The sequence below is a fragment of the Cygnus olor genome, chromosome 3, assembly GCF_009769625.2.
Source record: "Cygnus olor isolate bCygOlo1 chromosome 3, bCygOlo1.pri.v2, whole genome shotgun sequence".
Taxonomy (NCBI): Eukaryota; Metazoa; Chordata; class Aves; order Anseriformes; family Anatidae; genus Cygnus; species Cygnus olor.
This window is the reverse complement of record NC_049171.1, coordinates 70,600,106-70,616,146: the sequence shown is the minus strand read 5'-3', so window position 1 is coordinate 70,616,146 and position 16,041 is coordinate 70,600,106. Positions and strand designations below refer to the sequence as shown.

Sequence of the window (16,041 nt, the reverse complement as noted above, 5' to 3'; positions counted from 1 at the left end):
AAAGCTTGAGAGTCCTTAATAAACCATTGAGTATTATTACCCAGGCATGCAAATTATACTGTAATACTTTTTTTTTTTCCATTTTAAAATACTGATAAGCTGCTTTCTAGTAACTCAGTGATTAAAAGAAATGTGAAGTTGTGTTCAGTCCCAAGCGTGAGTGTTTATACTTGGTAATAAAAAAGGAAATGCAGCCTTTCCTTGAAACATTTCTGAGCTAAGTAATGATAGTGCAGATATTCTAGGTTGGCTGTTGTTTTTAATTGCTGAAAGTTTCCTGTGGGTTTAGGATTCATTTCTGGAACAGACAAACGCCAGTGTCTGCACTGGAACTCTACTTTTTCCTCAGAAAAGAAATGTACTTTGGCAAGTCTGTTTAACATTTATTTTAGGAAAACAGTAAGTTTGAATAGTGTCAAGGCATAAAGGTTTGAAACACATAGTGCTTGATTTTTTTCCTTTTTAAACTGTTTTGAGCTGTGGAGGCAAATGAATGTTCCTAGGGTTGAACTGAGTTAGCCAGAGCTGTTACGGTGTGGGTAAGGAGAGCAAGGCTCTCCAGTAGCTTGTTCATTGCATGACAAATTTAACGGTCCACTTAGGCCCTCTTTCCCTTAAAGCCATCCCTGACACTAAGTTTACTCCTGCGTAGGAGGCCGCTTTTTCATACACTCACACAAGTTTTGCTTTTCCAAGTGAGAACACAATGCATTACTTTACCATTGCCCTCTTTATTATGTTTATTTCAATATGGAAGGATTAAACCATTTTTTAAATGTATGGTGAAAATGTACCTACAGGTTGACACCTAAACTAAAGCGGCTCTGTGTGGGTGTCTGCCACTTGACTAAGATCCCATTATAGTTACTGGAGAGCAAGTCAATACAACCTAGAAACAGGTTCAGTCTCCCTAAAGCAGACATGTACTGCCTGGCTGTCTAAACCACTGCCTAGTCTGTGTTGTCTACATTTTATTGAATTTGCTTTGTTTGCAGTGACAACTTTGACACCTACCTCACACAGGCATATGAGTAAACATGCCTTCACGTACACTCATAAATTAGGCCTTCATACTGTGAGTCTGAATCCCAACCAGCATGTCTATATTGAAATTTGTAGCATTCAATACAATGTAAGGAATTAAGATCACACTGGTTTTGATGAAAAGTGTTTCTGAAAGATTTTTCAAGAGGCTGATGGGGTGAAATGACACTTTTACACCTTCTATGAAAGCATGGACTCTTATGTTTTCTTTTCAAAGCAACTTAAAAAATGTAAATTACTATTTACTATAAAATATCTAAACCAAAATTAAACATTATTTTATTGAAGAGAGAAAATTTCAAAATGTTTTGTGTTTTAAATTTAAAACCTACGTAGTTCAAAAGTAAACTGGGAAATCACCTGTATAATTGCCTCCTCTCACAGCTGTGATTAGCAGTGCTATAGAGAACCATGCAAGCATAAAAGTATGCTTTCATTTTTGAACATATCTTACAAAGGATCAACCTAGGTTCTCTCTTGAACTGCAAATACCGAATGTTGCATACTCCAAAAGTGTGTCATGCTCAGGGAATATAGCCCTGGAGAATATGTAAAGTGAGCTTTGCAGAAATTCAGGGTGTAGTGGCAGAGTCAAATTCACAAAGGGTCTCTGAGGTACTTCTAATTTCATGGGAGATTTAAATAGGAGGATGTCTGTCTGAATGCTCACTTCTTGGCTTGGCATTTTTTTGTTGTTGTTTGTTTTTTTACATTACAATGGTAATGTAATAAGCACAGCTAGTAACATCTAAATATAGATGCAGCAGAGAGGTATAAGATAACCATGACTAGGACTTTCCTGTTTAAGCCAGAGTGAGGATGCTTGCATGTGAGAGTATTCTGCTTGCTTTGGGTACAAATCCTTCCACTGTTGGAACTGTGATCTGTTTATAGGGTTGAACTGCAAGATAAACTTGTCATTTAGCATCAATCTTATCAAATCCACACTTCTTAGGGTATAGATAATTTACTCTTCACTATTTCTATTCTCTAAAAGGTAAAAGGTATTAGACGTTAACACTGTGACTGACAAGCCATTTATTAAAACCAGAAACAAGCACATCTCTAAAGCTTTTCAATTGCCTGGCCTGTGAAAAATCCAGTTGTGTTTCTATGGCAACTGCAGTGGACCAGTAATGATGTCATCACTCAACAACCAGCTAAAATGCAAATCACCTTATTGCAAATACTGGGTACAAACAAACATTGAGTCATCTAATTGCTGGTATGAATAATGCTCCCACCTTCCTTAACAATTTACTACATGGAAGAAAAGGACTCATACCTGACTGGTCAAAACAGTAACCACACGCAGTAATTTGGAAGAGGGGGAAATGTCTTTGTTGTCAAACTGTGTTCTTTTCAAGTATGTGCAATATAGAGAATTGCTGAAAATGTATATATATATATTTGTGCTTGTAGTCAACTTGAAAAACTTTCTGGGGTGCTACATGTGAATTCTGGGAAATATTTGCATCTTTAGCCAAAAAGGCCTATGAAAATAATTACTCAAACTAAATCATTGGTCACAGCAGCACGTGACTGGCTCTGTAGAGCGGAGCTTTCCAAATGATATGCGAGCCCAGCACTGGACACAAGAGTTCCTGCTTGATACTCTTCTTGCCAGATACCTTTTAAGCAAAGAGCTCAGTTTATCCTCAAATTTTGGAAGGAACTATTTTGCTTATGGAAGGTGAAACCATCATTTTCCTCTTATTATTGTCAAGTGGACAAGTGGAAAGAGTCAGTCAAAATTTAGAACAACGCTTAACATGCTTTATTAACTTGGTAGCAAGATGATTGAACACTTTTCTGCTAAGTTTGTATAGAAGAGATGTGTACGGCTTTTATTAGGAATGCTTTCTTCTCTCCCTAACTCATGGGTTTCTCTCTCACCATTGGGTACAATTTCCAGCCATTTCTCATGCAACTGAGACTGGGCTAGAAATCTATAAGCCTCTTTTTCGAAACAGACACTCTAAAAAAAGTTTCAGTCTTTCTGGTAGATGTTCACTGCCATATACCTACACTTCTGTATCTGACATTATCATTCTTTTCTCAGCTCTTCCTATAAGCCTGTTAAGAAAAATCTTGGCATTTATGATCAAAGCCTGCTTGACTCTTCCTCATATGTCCTTTTGTGCTTTCATTTGGAGTAAATTAATTTGCCGATTAATCACTAGTCCTCTCAGTATGCTCAGTGACTATAAATATTTGAAGAGATTTGTGGCCCTTACTTGGACAGACTTTTACTTCTCTGTCAAAGAATTCTGTTCCTTTCACAGTGGGGAGGGGTAAACACGAGCTCCTCAGTTGTCTTGCTGTGTTTTTGTTGAGTGTCCCAGAGAAGGAGCTTCAGAGAGGCTGAGGTGCGTAGTGGTACATAGCTTTGCCTCTCACCACAGCAAGATGTCTGTTCAGCATTCCCCTACTTTTTCTTCTTCCTTCCTTTCATTTTCAGCCTAAATTTCCTGATCTTGCTTTTTGTCTATTCTTGTCTTTGATCTCTCCTTTGAATTTGCTTCATCTCCATATCTCTTTGCTTCTGTTCTCATCCTAGTTGTAAGTCAGCAATTTTGTTCTGATGCAACTTGGCTTTTCAGCATCTGTCTCTAGAACTGCCTTGGTTTCTTTCTCTTAATATTGAATACAACTATCCCACCTACACCCTAATATTGTGATTCTGGACTTTTTTTTATGGCTACTTCAACCGTAATAATTCCAATTATTGCATTAGTCTGGGAACAGAATATAAGCAAGAATGGCAAAGTGCAAATATAATGATGTGATCTTTGATATAAAGGGCTTATTAAAAGAGAAAAAAATGCTATAATAGAGAAAGCAACCAGAAGAATGGAGATGACACACAGAGAAGATGCTATAGCTGTAAAATTTGATTGCTTACCAAGGTCGTAGAACAGTGGGAAGTATTTTTTTTTTTCCTGTATCCAGAAAATGTTACAATTTGTTGTATGCACTTGTCAAGCCATAAATGGGCCTTCGTGAACACACGAGTGGCAAAGGCAGCACACTTGCAGGAGGATAGTTAGAGTGAGCCTTGTGGAAAAAGCAGAGAAGAGGCTGTGGGAAAGTAGGTATGGAGAAATCTGGTGGAGGGGAAAGAACTAGGTAATATGGCAAGGGACAGAAAGGAAAACTGGCATAAGGAAAGTTAATGTAGAGGAACTAGTAGAGAAAATTGATTAAATCAACTGACTAGAAAGGTTCTGTAGTATAGTTTTGATTGAATGGGGCAAACAAAAAGAAAAGCAGCAGTCAGATCAAGACATGAGCTCTGCAAGCATACACGAACTGAATATTTAAGAATGTTATTGAAGAAGAAAAGTAAAGGGGAGAGTTGTAAATGAACGTAAATTGGGAACTAGGGTTGCAAAGAAAGGGCTACTGGGGTCAAGAGTGATAGGAGGAATGGAGGGGAGCAGAAAGCTAGAAATCAGTGCACCATGTTTTGTTTAAACTTCTGGGGAGATGTACAAATGAATTTCTAAGGAAACTGAAGCGTGGAAATGAGTTGAAAGAATTATGTTGGGATCTAAGTGGTAGATTGGTAAATTATTGACATATTGTTATGGGAGATGTGTAAAGAATGGAAGTAAAAAAGGAAATGAAAGAACAAAATGAGAAACCCATAAGATAATCAGTCAAAGAAGGAATCCCCACTGCTGCTGATTTTCACTTCCTTTTCATTCACTGCCTTCAGAAGGTTTAACTGTGTCTCATCAGCACTTGGTCATGCTCTCTGAGCAACAGCTACTGCTTATCAACTTCTGTTGCTGATACACGTTTATACTGCTGTTAGCTGGCATCACAGTGCTGTGAAAATCAAATTGGTCTAAGAATATATTTGCAAATAGGTCTGTTGCCTGCTCTTTCCTATCAGAGAATGAAGGGCAGACAGAACAGGGCCTGGATATGCCCACAGAGGCTCATGTGGTCAGTAACATTTTTTCATTCTATGACAACCCTCGTGTCCTGCTGCTTCTTTTTTTTCCAGTTTCTGTCCTTACTTTATACATGCTCCTGAGGATAACCTTCAGGATCATGTTAGTAATAATACTGGTTGTATGGAAGAAAGAATACCACTGCTTTTCTTCCCACGCACTTTCTTAGGAGTGTGAGCTTGGCCTGGGCTGAGCATGAGTTCTGTTAGTTACCAGATCTCATCACAGAATGTGTTTTATGAATGACTACTGTGGAAAACAAAGTTATCTGACAAGCACAGACCCAGTTCTTATCAGAAAACATTGTGGATTGCTATTTTACACATTTCAGTGACCCAATGCTCTGATGATATATACCATCCTTTACAAAGAACAGAGTTCTTGTGGCAGAGCCTCCCTTCCTTACCTGCCAGGTAAAGATTCAAGAGGTCCTAGTTCACTTCAGGAAATGGGCATCCATGGATAACAGGTTTGTTTTGTTCTTAAACCAGCCTAAGAGCTTCTTCTGCTGTCCATAGGACAAACTTTTCTAGACATAAGCACTAAAACGGGAAAAATAACAAGGACTTTAAATTCAGAATAGTAGTGACTCTCAATCATATAATGTATATTTAGACTGATAATCAACAATTTCATGTCTCAAAAAAGAATTTTATATTCTTGTTTAACATAATTTTGCAGGAGTGAAGACTGCCATTTTTTCTTTTTATTTTCTCTCTAAAATCTTGTATTGTACATTGAATACCTGAGCAACCCACTAATATGTTATAATTTTCTCAGTGTGTTAAAGAACCAGACACCTTCTGAATATTTAAAATCCAAACTGTAGCCTTACTTTTAAGTCTTACAGAATCACAAAAACTGGTGTTTACAGCATGTTGCAGACTGAAGCTCTGAGAAAAATGTCATCAGTGTGCCACCTTTTACAGTATTTCTTGTATTTTACCTCATCTCACTTTTATTTATTTATTTATTTTAGTATGAAACTGGGCATTTTCCCTGTGTGATATTCATCACACTTGTTTTTACCTTAAGCTGAAGATAGGTAACAGGCATATTGTTCCTAATGCTGACATTTTAATTTAGTCCTCATAATTGCTTCAGCAAGTAGAGCAAATATTTCTCCTCTGGCCAAGTATCAGACTCAGATGTTGGGAGAACAGGGAGCTTCAGGATGAAGCTCATCATATCTTCTATATTAGACAGTCAAGATATAAATTGTCCATACCGGCTTTACAATTTAAGCTAAGGCTATTATTTTACTTTAAGCAGGTGCTTTATGTGTTTCTCTCTGTGAGATATCAGGGAGATATACTGATATATATCCTCCCTCATTGTTGATACTATGCTCAGGATGAGCCTCTCTCTCTCATTGAAAGGCATTTTACACTAGAAATCCCAGACTAAAGTCTTCATGGATCTGAGCACAAACTCAGATAAGAAAAGTTTTCCGTGTTCCATTCTGAAGATAAATTGATCATCTAGAGATTGGGCTTTTTGACCTCTGCCAAATTTTCTGTGTTTTCCAAATTTTTTAGAAGCACATTCTTGTGCTTCTAAATCAGAGCTGGGTTTACCCAACTGGTAAAGTGGGAACGATCTTACCTATGCTAATTGCTTCAGGTAATGAGTATTCAGTATTTTGGGTTATATCACCTGTAGCAATACTTTTATGCAATTGTACTCTTGTGGACTGCATTGCTTGAAGATACTCTGTTTTTCAGGTACACTTTCTTATTCTGCTCTCTGGTAAAATCTTGAGTAATCAAAAGCCACACATCAAATACCCATACTGTGACATTTCACATTTATTCCTAAATCAAACAAAGCTAATAATTATGGCTTTGTTGACTCTTAATCTCCAGTGAAATCCTTCAATTCTTGCTTGTTCCAGAAATTCTCTTAGAAAGAAAAATCACATAAAGTGAAAGCTCAGAACTTACACTGTTTCAGAACAGGATATAATAGAAGTGAAGATGAATGCCATGTTGAACAACAACAGCAAAAGCTCAGAGAAAGTTGTGAAGAGGTAGTATGTTTCTACTGTGTTTAAAGTTGTACAAGAGAAATAAGAACAAACGATGTTTTAAAAGCAAATGAATGAAACTAATAATGCAACAAAACTAATACAAGAATGATAATCACAACTATATGATACATTATAATAGATATGAAACTTTTTTTTTTTCCAGGAAAACTATGAATTTTGGATATTTTCTTTTCTGTGTACTCATATGCTAAATATCAGCATTTCTCAAAGCAGTGAAAGACTAGGCATGATTGTTGACTGACACTTTGTATTTTCAAAGGCTATATTGCCATTAGTTATGTGAGATTGCCTCCTGACTAAGAAACACAGGTTGTGAATTTCTTCCTAATCATTTGTTTATATGATGTTCCTTCTCGTTAATTCGATGTTTTTACCCCTTATAACAATCATGGCTTATCCTCCTAAGAGAAAAAAAAATCCTTATAAGGTTCCACATAACTTTAAAAGACATCTGTCTTTGCAAAGGTTAGAATATATTCCTTCAAGAATGATATAGCTTTACTGCACTTTGAAGAGCTGTAGATTTTATCATAGAACTTAGAGTTGAAAAATCTCTGTAAATCATGCAGTCCATTTTGTGGCTAGTGCAAGGAAATGTTCCTCACAACACATTTTTGTTATTTGCCAAAAATGGCTGAAGTATTGCAAGCAGTGGCTTTGCTGGTTTCTGCCTTCCTTTGAGCTGTTCCACAGCCAGATGAACTGTCCAATGCTCGTGATACACATCTCAGGCTTTATTTTAGCCAATTCCTTTCCACTGCTCAGTATTGCCACAGGTTTTTAACTGCCATTATTGTTTAGTGTATTTATACATTAGGTGTGTTCTTTCCAAACTATAGCTATTTCTTAGTCTAGCTGTTCATATGTAATTATTTATTCTTTTATCATTATTTATTTGTTTATTTTTCCAGTTCTTTACATTGTCCTCCAGTTCTTTGGTCTTTCTGATAATATGGTTAAATGCAGAGATCTGGGGATGGACCTCATTAGAAATGAAGTAGTACACTTATTTTTTCCTGCTCGGTAAACATGACATCCTTCTGTAGTAAGTGCATTAATCCACTGGTAAATGACCCATTCTGTCTGTCTTACATCATACTCATTAAACTGTGTATCATTATTTTTTGGGTACTGTTCTTTATATTTCCACACATGACACATGCAATTTATGTACAACTTCTACTTAATTTTTCTTGTTATTGAATAGTTGAAGTTTTTGGTTGTTTGTTTTTCATTATTTTTCACAGCACCAAGGAGATCATGCCATTCTGCATTTAACAGTTTGTCTCTCAGTATATGGCATTTTTCACACTTCTTTATACATTACATTATCCTACCAAGATACCTATCTGTCCCCTGAGCTGATTAAGGCTTTTGTAAGTATCCCACCTTTCCCGACAGCTCTTATTCTGTCCTTGTGACATGATAGCCCCCTGTATCAATTCATGAATGCTTTGACCCAAATTTATAATCTCTGCAATCTCAAACAATTCTTCATTGTTAGCTGGAAATGACTTTAAAATGTCATTTGCTAAGTGACTTCTTCCACTTTCCCATGCAAAGAATACTACCAGTCTCCGTGCCTCTATCCTCCACAAAAGTATCAACCACCATCTTTGGATCAAATAGTTTCTAGTCAGTGGGCTTTATGTGTATTGTTCCAATTCCTTTTATATAATCACAGCATATTGGACAAGTATTCCTCTCACTGCTTCCTGAATTTCAGAAGTCATTCCCAGCCTTGCCAGAAATAGGAATTGCTTATTGCTGTGAGCTTTGCAGATCTTTCCTGTGTATCTTAGAAATCTGATATTCAACCATACAGCATTTTGACTATAAATAGTCCAAAAAAATTTAGATTTTTATTAGCAGTTGACCCCTGTATTTTAATGTTCATTCACATCATATTGTCCATGTGCATAGGTGTATATGTGTGCAGGAAATAATAAAGCATAGAGAGAAATATCTTTCTCATCTCTGGAATACATTTTTCAGCATACTTTTCAATCCTGTCTTCAGCAGAAATGTGAGATGGGACAAAACTGATCAGATGTCACCTGTCATAACAGTTTAAATAAATGATAGTTTCCCTTTCTCTACAATGCACAAACAAAGCCCCTCCCAAACCCCCTTAATTTTGAACAGATTACTATACTACCTTTAAATAGTCTTCAGTAAATATTCAAACTTGTTAGTGCAGAAGCTTTACTGAGCGCATAATGTTCCTGTATGTCAATGACATTTATTCTAATCTAGCATAATTTGATAGTTATATGAGCCTCAACATAGTGTCAGTCAGTGCCTGTTCTGTATTCTCATGTAAATGCTCCTGTCAACAGGAAAAATCCTTGAAAAGAGAAGCAGCAGCAGCATGTTCTTGAATGGTTCATCCTGACAGGGCAAAAAATACAGTTAAGGAAAGCCTGTGTGGTCTTTTTTCAGTATCACCTTAACAGAACTTCTAACAATTAGCTTTACAACGGGGAACTGAAAGAGGAGAAATTCTGCTTGTCTGAGCCATTCAGCAGCTTTTTATTCCAGCATGGAACAGAAAATGAGAAGCAGCTGTTTTCTGTGAAAGATGCTTCAGGTTGATCAAAGGCCCCTGCTTTGCCAAATATTTAATTTTCATTTAAATTCTTTTAAAGACACTTTCCTAATTTAGTTTCTTTCACTCAGTCATACTGTTGTCCACTTGAGCAGTCTATGCTCAGTTGTTTGTTCCTAGTTTGCTGCGCGTTGTACGTGCTGTTAATATTTCAGGTGGGTAGGAGAGGAAGAAGAGGTGTTTGTATTTCATACTGCTTGCTGCACTCTGGGCTGCGCTGAAATTCTGCCCTCCTGTGAGAGTCAGGCTTAGTGCTGGAGAGGTGTCTGGATGTTCCCAAAGCCTGGAAGAAGCACAATGGGATTGGGGTGTGTCTTCAGAGGGGACAGCAGTTTCAAAAGGGAAGGAAGGGACCTTACTATGGGAAGGCTGGAAAAGCATCCCTGTAGTTTCTGTCACTCAGACTGGTCCAGCAGTTAGAAGTTCCTCCCTTGCAGGGGCTATGCCACTGTGACAGTGTCCTCCAATGGTCTGATGAAACATCAGCCTGGAAGGCTGGAAACAGCTTCTTTTGGCTTATTTTTTCAAGATGAAGGAACAGGGACTGGCTGCATTTCAAAGGGTCTGATCAGCTCAGGGATGTGTCAGCCTTCTTTCCCTCTCTATCCCTGCAATAGTATTTTGGAACCATACATACTTTAGATTATTGCTCACGCATTGTGTTGACTCAAGCATCTTTCTTCATTACATGTATTTTTTCATTATCAACAGATAATGTTTACTTAAACTGAAGTACAAATCCGTGTTCAATATAGACTGTTACTGGAATGATAACAAATACAGCTGCCAGCTTCCAGAGAGGGAAGATACCTCAATAAAAAATACCTAACTTAAAGACTGAATGTCATCCAAAAGTGAAAACAGTATCAAGACCTAAGATCTTTAAGCCTTGGATGGAATCACTGAAACAGTACAGAATGTGCTTGCTAACAGATGTGCCTCCTATGGTAAGAAGGTTAAATTAACTGCAATTAATTAATAAACTTATATAAATGTTAATATTTTCTAGCTGGCATGTAATGCACATTGAGGTAATCTTTTAATTTCAAGGACGGTATTTTATAATTCTACTGCAGCAGGTCAGCTGCAATCCTTAAAAATATGGAAGCCCCAGATGTTGGCTGGTGGTGCCACTTGAGAAAAGAGTATAGTTTTTGAGCAGAAATAAAACACTGCCCGATGAAAATGTTTACAAAACAAAAACAAAGTGCAAAGACCAGCAACTTTACCCCTATGTTATTGAAGAAAAGGTTATTACCATTTTGTATTTTTTTTCTTTAATCTCAAAACACTTCTGGCTTAACAGGAAAACAATGCAAAACAAAACAAACAAGCAAAAAACAAAAAACAACAACAAATAATCTGATGTAACTCATCAAGTCAGATTTATCATTTCAGGCAAGAGGAAAATTGAATTTCTGAAATTTTCTGTCCAAACACTTTCATCTTGCACTCTGCACTTTTGCTTTGGGGACATGCTAACAGCAAAGGACACACAAAAAAGCCCCCCCCGCCAGTGAATGGTTTGTGGCATCCGAATGACCACCGCATCCAATGCTCAGTACTTAGGTCACTTGCTTTCTGTGTGGCAGATGCAGATTATTTCCTTTCTTTGCCTGCTTGCATTCTGAATCTTATACCCAGGCACATTTTCCACCTCCTAAAAATATGCCCCAAATCCCACGGTATAGAGAGTTCCATAATTTATCCGATTTTCTCACTCCGCTTTACTGAATATGTAATGATGAAGTTCAACGTAGAATACCTTTAACAATTTCCTGTCTTGTTTCATTTGTAATAAGAAAAAAGCAGTAAAATAGAATGCATAAGGAGTCCAGGAAACAGAGATGGAAAGCTAGGAATCTTTCTTGCCTCTCACCCTAGTAGCCCAGTTCCAGGATATGGAAATGGCCTCCACTTGCATGCTCTCGTTTTTAGCTTCTTTTACAGACTCTGGTCTAGCTGAAGCTACTGCAATTGAATGTGCACATTGGCTTCACCAATGGCTTGAGACACACCTGGAAAGGACTACAGCCTTTAAAATATCTCTAGACTGAGAAACAACATGAACCTGGGTTTCTGTCACTGCTTGCGTGAATGGCTTCATCGGTAGGTCAGTGTGCAAAGGTGGATGTTGGCCCTGCTCAGACTGAGTCCTGCCATCCAAATGTAGTGTTGTGGGTCCTGCCCGCCTGGGGCGGCCTGAAGCAGGTGTCCTCTGAGAGGACCAGCCAAGCCCATTCCTGGTCTACTGGTCAGGATGAGTCAAGGAGCCTCCAACTGTCCAGTAGAGGTGTTTACACCTCTGTTTGACTGTATACAGTGTCTAAACTGAGCACTTAAAATTGCTCTGATTTTTTTCCCCTCCCTGCATAACAGAATTTGAATGGTGAAGTAAGTGCTCTGATTTTGGCCCTCATTATAATGTACATGTGTTATAAAGAGCTGAACAGTCTGAAGAGATACATATTTACTGTAATTCCAGCTCTGGGAAGGAACTCTGTAACTTGCTGGAGCTAATTCTGGCAGTCTGAAATACAAATTGCTTTCTGAAAAAGTAACTACTGCACATATTATGTTTTTCCTAATGTTATTGACAGTTTTATGAGGAAAAAACCTGTCTGGGGACTAAGGTGCCTGCCATCTGATTGACTGACACTAGGATCACAGCGATGAAGCACTGCTGGCTTTATTGGAGTCAGTTATGACTTGCACAGAAGGAAAAGCAGTTTATTACTTCTCACCACAGTCCCTCATGCACCTCCCTTGCATATTGCTTTAGATTAAAACAAAATTGAATTGAAACGTCCTTGTAACTTTACCACTGCTGTGTTTAGAGAGCTGGCAGCTAGCCAGCTGCTCAGTTGCCCATCTGATACATATGCGCTGCTACATTTTGCTAATGTCTGGTATAATCATTAAGACCTTACAAAACACCCCAACAAATTAAAAGTTGGCAGTGATGATTGCAGATTCTGCACTATTAACAGGGGCAGCAAAGAGCTGTTCTGGTAATATTATTTCTGGTTGTCACTGGTGGGGCACTGAAAAGGTTGTGAAGGATCAAAGCTATATAACTTCATGCATCTACCTTTCCTGTTACTTCTTGTAGTCATGTGAAACATTTTTTTCTGAGGAAAGAGTTATAGAAAATATACTTCTAAATGACAAGCCAAAACAAAAACAAAACAACAACAACAACAAGACAAAAATCCCATCCTCCTGGAATAAAAGTACATGTTTGATGTCACTTTGATAGTGTTGTTGGGCTTTCTTTACATTTTTCATAAAATAGGCAAATCTTTAAGGTCATTGATTTAAGAACTTTTTCTAGTGTATATCAGAAAACATGTTCTTACTTCTACTGTTGGAACCAGATCAGGAAAGACATTTAATATAATCCTTTTTCTGAGGTGAGAACATCTTAGTTCCCCTCTGCAGGAGTAAATTTTATCCTAAAATGTCATCTCAAAATCTGGTTTGAGAATATAATACATGGGAATCAGGCTCTGGTTTGGTGTTCATCAGACACTATGGAATATTTAAGATATTGCATCTAGAAGTGCTTTCTTACACAGGAAAAGTTATTGAAAAAAAAAAAAAGGATAAATGAAGATAAATCCTTATGCAGACAAAGTGACCTATGCTGCAGTGGCCCAGCTTTAGAATTGAGAGTGATACAGGTCAGTCACTTGAATACAAATTTTCTCTGGTGCAACACAATCGGTATACTTTGTAATGCAAAGTATTCAGACAGGCCTAATTGATGAGTCTTGGCCTTTGTATCGGCTTCTACCTATGCCTCCATTATTACATGTTTTTTCTTGCTGAGAGCAGATATTAAAATTCACTGTGCACAAAGCTTCCTAGGTAGATTAAATGAAATCTGCAAACTCTAGTCATACAGTGTTTTCAAGTGACTCAATCTTTCAGAAGACTAGCTGAGCTAGTTGTTGCATTTTGACTTGGGAACTCTCACCGTCTGCAGGGTATTCTTAACAAAAACCTGATTACTATTAACCTCCAGTCATCTGTCAGTATTACAAGAATATTAAGCTGCTGTATATTCCCTCTTCTTGCTAGTTTATTTAAGAGCTGTAGCCCACAAATTTAAAGCTTTCTAATATATTTACTCAAACATACAAATTAATTTTATCAGCAGTTCTCCTTGCTATTTGTTGTGCAGAGACATTCAGATAGCTGATTCTTGCTTGCTTGCTCAGAGTAGATAAAACAAACAAACAAACACATATATATCCTTCTGTTGAAGACCACTTGAAGGCATATATGTACCTACAGTGCTTTCTTTAGAAAAGTTAAACTCTTTTGTCTGAACTGGACCTCCACCCTACAATGATATTTGTCCAAAAGAATTGTGTTTTCTTTATGAACTGCACATTCTGTCATGCCACATTGCAATCCAAACTGAGTATTTCAAGCAAATCTGCAAATATCTTATTTGAATCGCTTCATGGCCTCTTCAGCACGCTTCTTTTCTGTAAATTATCCGTCTTTTTACACAATGAAGTGATAACCAATAGTAGTGCTCTTAAGATGTAATATGATGCTCATTGAGCAACGAGAAGTCATGCAAAATTCAGCTAAGGCATTTTCAAGATGTCATTTACTTGCTAAGGAGGAAAAGGGAGGCAGATGGAAGTAGTGGAACCTACAGATGTGCAACATGTTTGTCTCGAGCAGTCATTGATAATTTGTTTTTGTGGTCTTCGGTTTCAAGTGGCATTTTGTTGGGCATAATCTGAGCACAAGGAATATGAGAAAGAATCAGGCTTCACACATTCTCCAGCATCAATGCAGCAGTGATCAAAGTATGACACAATAGCAGGGTCTTTCTCCTGACCAACAACAGAATTCATTTTTCAGCTGTTCAAATAATCGTGATGCTGTTAGGCCTGGTGCAGACCATAAGTGGTAGAGCTGTACCACTGCCAGTCTCCTCTAGGGTTCAGCAAATTATAAGCTGAACAGAAAAGCATGGTTTCAGTCATCTCAAAATTAATTTAAGCTTGATTCAAGTCTTGTGAGCTAAATTTAATTGCTAATTTCAGGTTGACTGAAATGTTTGGGGAGTTAGCTACCATTCACAAAGCCAGCCAGGGTGAACTGATAAGGCTTCTTATAAGCCAGTCATTAGATCAGTCACCTAAGGCTAACCAGACTACCTCTACACATGTCAGAGAGATGAGACATGTCAGAGCCAGAGAAAGGGTGTAAACCAAATTTCCCACTTTTCTTGTACTGGGGCATTGTGCTCTTTCAGGGATGAAATCCAGCCGTGCTTATGAAATCCAGGTAGAAACTTGCATGTTTTGTCTTACAGGCAATGAGATGGCCTGCCCTCTTGCTTTCTCCCACTGAAGTTGTTTCACTTCATGTAAACTCCTATGAAAAAACATGATGTCTTGCCACAACTACCAGGCTTTATGGCAAATCTCATTTACTCAGTGAGCATTTACTTGTAATGTTCAACTGCACATTAGAAACAGCATGAATTAACACAAAAAGAAAAAAAGACCAGCATGGTGATGAAGTTTCTTTCTGCACATGGCAGCATCCCAAATATCACATCAGATTCCTGCTGTGCACTGGGGGGAGGTGACATTCTGAACTGAAGCCTTCCTATGGCAAGTAAGAGTCCTAATCATATACAGGCATCTTGGTAATATTACCTACATCCTCTTTTGCATGCAATATTTTGCTTTTACCAAGAAGATTCAGAAACAAGTAATGTTTTACTCTTTTTAAGTTTTATGATATTCCTGAAAAAAAATTTTTTTTTGCCCTTTTTTTTTTTCTTCTTGATGTTGAGTACAATTAGAACATATCCTTGTCAGTTATTGCTTGCAAAAGTAAGAAGTTCAGTGAGCTCCAAGGAATTAATATTTATAGAAAAGGCCAAAGATAATTACAAGGAGTAAAGACAAAAGATCACTTTAGCGGAAGTATTTTAAAAAATACTTGTATTTTAGTGTTTTTCCCCTATTTTTAGAATATCGCATATGCCAAAACCCATGTACAGTCTTTGGATTATTTTGATTAGAAGTCAGAGAGTTATCCATCTATTACATTTTAAATCAAGTTAGGAGCTCCTATTGCTGCTGTCAGATGATGGCTTGAGGCAGGCAACATAGGTGGATACTGGGATTTGATGTACAACTGATAGCTGCTGCTCCATTAAATGCATTACTTGCATACTGGTTTTATCTGCTCTGACAGGGTTAGGGCCATCTCAACCACAATGCTTGGAGGAGAGAAGAGTAAATGCTTTAGACCTCTTACACTTGGGGTATTTTTGTGATGTAGAAACAGATGTGTAGACAGGCATGGATAGAAGGATGTGTGAAAGCCTGTGAAAG

General features: G+C 37.6%; 1 protein-coding gene across 4 annotated transcripts in view; it reads left to right on the top strand.

Annotated features, from left to right (window-relative positions):
• GRM1 (glutamate metabotropic receptor 1) overlaps positions 1-16,041 on the top strand; it is a 181,290-nt gene that overhangs the window by 62,037 nt on the left and 103,212 nt on the right. The window lies entirely within an intron of this gene.